The sequence below is a fragment of the Dipodomys spectabilis genome, unplaced genomic scaffold (assembly GCF_019054845.1).
Source record: "Dipodomys spectabilis isolate Male_0828 unplaced genomic scaffold, ASM1905484v1 ptg000176l, whole genome shotgun sequence".
In the NCBI taxonomy this organism is placed as follows: Eukaryota; Metazoa; Chordata; class Mammalia; order Rodentia; family Heteromyidae; genus Dipodomys; species Dipodomys spectabilis.
The window spans coordinates 1,677,381-1,685,356 of record NW_024870853.1 but is presented as its reverse complement, the minus strand read 5'-3'; the positions used below and the strand labels follow the sequence as shown (position 1 = coordinate 1,685,356).

The 7,976-nt window shown below is 41.4% G+C and overlaps 1 pseudogene; it reads right to left on the bottom strand.

Annotated features, from left to right (window-relative positions):
• Positions 1 to 2,627: 2,627 nt before the first annotated feature.
• On the bottom strand, positions 2,628 to 2,989 carry LOC122120600 (annotated as a pseudogene).
• Positions 2,990 to 7,976: the final 4,987 nt, after the last annotated feature.

The window sequence follows — 7,976 nt, the reverse complement described above, 5'->3', positions numbered from 1 at the left end:
AAACTCTCTGCCATTTAATCAAACCTGCTATTTGAAAATTGGCTATATATATATATATATATGCTTACACATATATACATATATGTATGTATATATACCTATCTGTCTTAGCTAAATGAATGTTACTGTAACTGTACCTCCATTTAATTGTGAGAGACTTGAAGTTATTGTGAAAATGATGCAGACTAGAGAGACACACACACGCAGACATCTGTGTGACTGGAATGGTGATTCTTACTAGCTCCTTTGTATTGTAAATGTACTTGTGTTCCCTAGGTATATGTCTTCTAAAATGCAAAGCCTAAGACAAAACTTTACCAAACAGGTATCTTCTAATTTAAGATTGTCAGTGATGTGTGTGTGTGTGTGTGTGTGTGTGTGTGTGTGTGTGTGTGTATGTGAGTTCTGGGGCTGGAACTCAGGGCCTGAGTATTGTCCTTGAGTTTTTTTCCTCAAGGCTAGTGCTCTACCACTTGAGCCACAGCTCTACTTCTGGCTTTTTGGTGGTTAATTGGAGATAAGAATCTTACATACTTCCCTGACCAAGCTGGTTTCAAACCATGATCCTCAGATCTCAGCCTCCTGAATGGCTAAGTTTATGGGCATCAGCCAGTGGTACCTGGAGTTGGGATGCTAACTTTCACAGGCTTATATGTGTGCATTTGCAATTGTAGGAAGGAGAGTTTAATGATACTAATCAAATTATGTCAATCATTTTTACCCTAAACTGTTATATATAATAAAAATTATGCTATCCTGTCAATGCTACAGTGTTTTGTTTTGTGACTTTTTAAGTATTTTGTCATTACAGTTTGGGTCCTTCTCTGGAGCATTTGCACTCTATCCCATTAAAAAATAACTTTAGCAAGGACTTATTTATTGAGTTTGCTTTTATGTATTTCCTTTTATTGCCTCTGTTTTGGTTTGCTTTTTCTTGTAAACTTTAAAACTCTACAGGAGGACAAATTAGAGTTAATAAATTGTCAGGGGAACGTATCTAAGAGCCACTCCTTGTAGTCTCTCTGTTGGCTTCAATTTGACCAAAAGGACTATATCAATTGGCCAAAAGGACTAACTCTCACCTGGCCTGTCTTTCCAAGATCAGATTATTTGGGAAAAGTTAATCACAGTAAGAAGAGACATTGAGAAAGTACAGAGTGGTTTATCAGCAAATCTTCAAAAGAAAGGCAGTTCAGAAACCATTTGGAAAAAAAGACTGTTCAGACAAGAGAAATTGTCGAGATCCAAAGGGAGTCACCTGTTCCAGCTGAGGTGTTTTTATACATACATGTATAAAAAATCATACTATCTTTAAAGTCTCTCTATACACCTTTGATAGATGGAAAATTATTATTTTTGTCCAAGGCTTTCTATTTAAAGGGAGTCAAGAATGACTATTTCTGATGGCTCCATACATGTTTTTAGTAGTTCATGAAGTTATTTATTCAATTGTATTTCCCCTGACTTTTATTTCCTCTTGTATCTTGCCTTATAATGGTGTTTCTAGTGCTAGGCTTAACACAAATAGTTTTTACATATATTTCAGCTGTTTGTCCCTTTCTCTCAAGATTGAAGAAATTTCAAACTTTCAGTCTAAAAACCCAGGTTCATTAGGACTTATCTCCCCTCACCCATCATAACAATGTCAAAATATGTCCTACACCAAAGAATTTGAACCAGTAGTTCTCAAGGGTGCTGTATGACACAAAACCAAGACTTCCATGTCATTGAATTTTTTTTTTACAATGTTCATCTGATTTTAATACAGTGACAGCTGAGACGGGGTACTGAAATGGTTCAACATTCTTTGGAAGTCATTCTCAGTTATTATCTGGCAGAATATCACCATCAGGCCTTATCTACCAAGTGGAATTTCAAGTCCCTCTATTATTTCATATGGACCTACTCTAGGAGCAAACAAAATCATTTGGACTTCATAGTACAAGAAACCTCTGCCAGCAACAAGATGCACACAGGGAAGCACAACAGAAGAGCAAATCACTGGGTTCTCTTCTGTTGAAGAATTTAAACATATTTGCACAAATGTGGTAAGAAAAGGAGGGGAGAAGGAATGGGAAGATGAACCAAAGATAGAGTGCATTCATCCCAAAGGTAATAAGGGAAGTAGACATCAAAACAATGTCACAGGGTAATACTACAGGAGTTGTCTCTAAGGACAAACAGAAAGGTGAAACGGGGAGCAGCTCTGTCTTAAAAAAATCATTTCCCCAGCACCTTATCAATCACCAGTGGGCTAGTGGAGAGACTTATCTCTTCTCCAGACACCACAGACAGATTGGTAGTAGATTCGGGATAAACCTGAGAGCAAAAAGGGAATTCTCAATATAAGATGAACAGGAAGCCACAGTTTAACTGTGGACTGCTTAGTTTTATAGAAATAACCTCAAGGGCTTTCAAAGTAATCTGTGTAATTGGGCAAAGGGCAGCAAACAAGGAGGAGAAATGAAGCTTATCCCCCATCTTTTGGCACCCAAAGGGAGAGGAGGATGTAAGGCTGCACTGGGACTGCTGGGACTGCATCTTCTTTCAACTACTGCTGCAAATGGCCAAATCATGTTTACACAGGTATCTGCATTACTGCTTTTCTTCTATTCCTTGCAGGAACGTCAGATGGCCATTTCAAACAAAGCATCATCCTCAACTGCACATTTCCTGTCATGATTGTTAAAATTTTTCAAATTGTTTCCTTCTACTTTGGGGTCTTTGATTAAAGTGTCAAGTGTTGATGACTCCAGGAATATCAGACAATGACAGAGTGGAGACTAAGCTATGGGAGAATTGCGACAGTATAACAGGAACTTGTGATCATAATTATTCCTCCCAGCATGGTGGAGAATAGCATCCTGTTCCCCCTGGGCATGGTACAATAGTCATGAGGTAGCAGTGCCAAGTTGCTGACGGACATGGTACAAGTGGGAATGGTGTAGCTTAGGCTAGGCTGGTGGCTGCTGCCAGGGGACAAGGACATGGCCTAGTGCTTTGTCCTGTGGGCGGGCATGTGGAAGAGCAGCAGCAGTAGCCACACAGGCAGTAGCAGCGGTGGCTCCAATGGCTCTATCTCCCCAGGCATTGAGGAAGGGCTTGTTCTAACTCCTAGACTACCTCGTCTCACTCCTGCCTACATCCTGCTTCCCTCTCCGCCTCAGGCCTAGGTCAGCAGCCTCAGCAGCAACAATGACAATGACCAGAAGTGGGCAAAGGCACAAGCCAGTATAAATCTGAGACTTCTTAAATATACCCCTGTAATCCTAACTATTCTGGAGGCTGAGATCAGAAGATTGTGGTTTGAAGCTAACACAGGCAGAAAAGTCCCTAAGACTCTTATCTCCAATTAACCACAAAAAAGCTGGGAGTAGAGCTGTGGCCTAAATAGTAGGGAACCAGCCTTCATGGAAATCTAAGAAACAGTACTCAGGCCCTGAGTCCAAGCCCCAGCACCAAATCAAACAAACAAGTAAGGGACAACAAATATAAGACAAGCCAGCCCAACTAACTCTAATGTGGAAAATAAAGGAAGTATCTCTAAAGGACCTGAGAGAAGGAGATCTTTAGGATTTGTTGACATAGAGCACACACTGAATTTTGACAATTCATTGTCCTTTGGACAAGCCAGCAGTCAACACACACACTAGGTTCCAGGTCAGGTCTGCTTGCTTTCTCCTCTCAGGGGAATTCTCGTTCCTGTAATACTGCCTGTACCTACAGTGATCCTTGTCCAAGGTTCCTGCTCCCAGACCCTCAACTTTCTTTCTGCGGCAGACTCTGCCTTTGCCCCTCAACCATCATACCTAGTTTTTCTTTGAACCTCTCTAAATCTTTTTGTAAGACTAGACATTAACCTAGCAGACACCAGACAAGAAATGATTAATGTTCTGTCCTCTCTTATCACCCTCCAACCTGCTGTAATGCCTTACACATCCCGTGTAGTACAACCTTGTGTCACAATTTTCACACAATCCTTCATGGAAAGGGGGTGTCTTTTTGTCCATGGGTTGTATGTAAGCCTGAAGTTGCCTTAGGTTATGCAGAAGTTTGTAACAGTAAAGACTAGAATCTGTGATTGTGACTTACCAGGACAATCTCCTACAGGAGGTGGCATCTCACAGTCCTCAAAGGGAAGCCAACACTATGCTTGGCCTCTCCACAGCCTGAGAAGACCAAGATTATTCAGGAGGATTATACCGTTTCTGATAAAAAGTAAGTGGTCATGTTGGGAATGAAGTGCAGAGAGTCCTGACATCTGGTCATATGGGACTTTGTTTGGGATTCTATAGTGTCCCTATAAAAAGGGTAGGCTTGCGGGCCAGACAATCTCATTCTGAACTCAATTTGAGCTGAGTAGTACAAGTTACAGCAGGACATGGAGCTCTCCAGTCCCATTTCTCCTGGCTGAGGGAAAAAGTAGAGGGGTCCTACCTACTTCCTTCCAATGGAGCCCAGATAGAATTAACCAACCTGAACCTCTGGTCAGATAATGAGCTTCTAGTGTTTATTACTATAGAGACAGAGACTCAATTCCTTCCAGTATTAATTGTGCACCTTATAGTAACATCATCCTATAGGAGAAGTCTGAATATGTAGCAGAGACTGTGCGTTCAGAAGGAGGAACCAGGGCTGACAAAGCTAGTCACCAAAGGCTGTGCATACCCTGACATGGTTTCCTCAACAGGCTTCTCCACTGTTGACAATTGCTCAGTGCCTCCCAGGACAGCTGTGAGTCCTGAGACTTAGTCTAGTTGTAACTGGCCTAGACATCTCTGGTTACAGAACCTAATGGGAGAGTGTGCATGAGACATCTTCAGTTAGTCAGTTGTGTTACATTTCTGATAAAAGGGATAGGGTCAGAATCATTGAAAGTCTTCCTCAAGAAAATCACTTGAACACATGGTCACAAACAAAGGAAAAGGAGTTTTAATGTCAGTAACCTGACAGGCTACCTCACAGGCAGAGAGTAGCAGCTAGGCAGAGCTATAAACAGTTTTCAGGGTTGGGTTCAGGTGGAACATGAAAGTGGGAAACTGCCTTGTGGAATGGGCTAACATTTACAGTCGTAACTGCAGAAACAAGAGAGAGGGAAATTGCATTTTGGGGAGCAGCTCCCATTTGAGATTGCAGTTACCCGTGTCACCTGTTTTCAGGTAAAAGCCTGTGTCACCTTTCAGGGAAAGGCAGTTTTGTTTTTGCTGAAGGTCTAAGGTGGCAGACTGGGTAAGAAAATGGAGATAAAAAAGCTAACAATCATAGCCTAAGTAATCAAGCCCATCTTCCCAAACCCATATAGGGTTTGTAGTAGTTGGTTTAAGTGCTCCCTCTGATCCATTGTTGCTCTGGGACGGTGATTGTCCTACCTCGTGTACTACAGTCTGACTCTACAAGCTAAACCTGTGGAGACCAGAAGGGACAAGAGCATATGGGGCCATGTGGCAGCAACCATGACCCATGCTCCATGGGCCCACCATGCCTAGTTCTCCTTTAGCTCAAGATATGGCTAGCTCACATGGGAGCTACTGCTTTAAAGAGGAAGGGGAAAACAGCTACTCTGAGGAAGCCAACCTATGCAGGGAATGGGAACTGAAGATTCCACAGCATAGGATTTGAGACATCTTATTCATCTGACTATGCCAACAATACCAGCACTTGAAGAGACCTCTACTTGTCACTAGGATTGATGACTTCTACTTCATCCTAACCCTAGGCCCTCCAGTTTTAGGACTAGAAAAATGCCCTCTGATGTAAGGTAGATGAACACATCTGGAATGTTCTCTCTGTTTGTCCTCTGTAAGCACAGAGTTTTGTGGGAATGGAAACTGGCAGACCTCCAATTTTTCCTATTTCAGTCAACTTACTTCACTCAAACATGAATTTGGCCCTGATTCTCAGGCCTACAATATGTTGAACTAGGGCTGACAAAACCATCCATCTCAACTGTCTAATGATAGAGGCAACACCACAGAAGAGACACAAAAGCATGAGGTACGTGAAAATATATGTCATAGGAGTGTGGAATTATACCATTCCAAGATCATTCATATACATAAGGATGTTTCATGAGAAATTGAGTGACACTTTTCAACTTAGGGTCATGACTTGGAGGATGTGGCAGTTCTATTTCCTGATCATCTATTCTGGATGCTGGAGGGCATAGCCCAGTGGCAATAAGACAGATTTATGTCTCTACCTTCAGCACAGAGACAAACCTCTACTTTTCTCTGTTCCCACTATCCTCATTTCCGCCTACCCCCAAATATTACCATCCAATGGGATGTGATCAAGATTTCTACTTATATGGAAGTAGAAATTTTCAGGTATGGAAACTGAATTTCTTTCCAAGAAGAAGGCTAAGAAGAAACTAAAAAAAAAAAAACAAAACTACACAGTATCTTGTAGGGAACCCTGAAGGTGAGCTGTAAACCTGGAAAAGGTTTGAGAGGTTGGTATCCTATCTCGACAGTACCCAGATCGCTGAGAACTAGAAATGGAAGCATTAAAACAGAGAGCTCTGGAGAGGGTTAAGGAACTGGAACACCACCCCTTTCCTTAGCGCTGGAAAGGCTGGCAGCTGGACATTGAAGACTGGGCAAAAGGGCTGACAACTTAACCTTGGAGGCTAGATAAAGTGGACTACACATTTGGAATTTCCCTGAGTTGCTGTCTCCTGTCTCAAAACAAGGGAACTATTGTTTTTTTTTTTCCGGCTTAGTTTGCACTTTTATTAAGCTAGTCATAAGTCAGAGTACAGGTTAAGCCCTGGTTCACTCCATACCTCAACCCATTTTCAGGGAGACCAAAAGCCTTCATAAATCTCCAGTGTATGGGAGGGAAAGAAAGGGAGGAAAAGGACCATCATAGCTGATTCAAAATAAGACATATTATTCATATTACCTAATTTTCACAAAAGCAATGCTGTCACCTTATCTCAAATTGGTACAATAGCCCCACAAATAACACTATTATACACAAAAACACGATTAAAATTTTGGTCCAAATACTGTACTCTTGTTTCATTAATGGCTACCACTTAAGCCACACCTCCACTTGTGGCTTTTTGCTTGTTAACTGGATATGTCTCATGAACTTTCCAGCCAAGATTGGCTTCAAAACCCAATCCTTAGATCTTAGCTTCCTGAGTAGCTAGAATTACAGGAGTGAGCCACCACTGTCTGGCAAATTTTTTATTATTAAAAAAAATGTTAAATATTATTTAAAAAAAAGTTACATTCTTCATGGCACATACAATTTTAGACTTAGGTCCCATCACTGAGATTGCTCATTATGTGTAAGGAAAGACGCCCAAATCAGGAAATACCCTGTCTAAAACACATTCTGGTCTCTCACATTTTGGCTAACAACTTTTCAGTGCAATCTCTATAAAAAAAACAGCATGAAAATAGAAGCCTTGCTAACACATCCAATTGCCTTCTCCTAGCAAATCCTACCTTCAGGAGAAGTGTTAAGGAAACAAAAAGTTATAAAGAACCAAAATGAATACAATGTTTTTAAAACAGCTCTGGAAAGTTTTATTAAAGAAAAATTGTGCACTCTTTACTTTTCTCCAGTTTGTTCTGGCATGCTTCTAATGATATCAGAATCACCTGGATCAATGATAGCCAGTGTGCATACTCTGTAGTATTTTCCACATGCTGTACCCAGTTCAATATTATTGCCACTGTAGTGATGGACACCAGTTTTTGCCAATATGGCATAGTATTCTATTTCAGATTTCCTCAAGGCTGGGCAGTTGTTGGCGAGGATGACCAATTTCCCTTTGCCCTGTCTGATCATCTTCAGCGTCTGCTTGTACCCCAGCACGTACTTTCCACTTTTCATCACAAGTTGAAGTCTGGAGTTGATCGACTCCAGGGACTTTTTCGTCTTCTTGGCGGCCACTATCTTCCTGCCTTAGGTGCGGGAGGGCTCCCAACCAAAAGCAGCAGACAAGATGGGAACTATTGTTT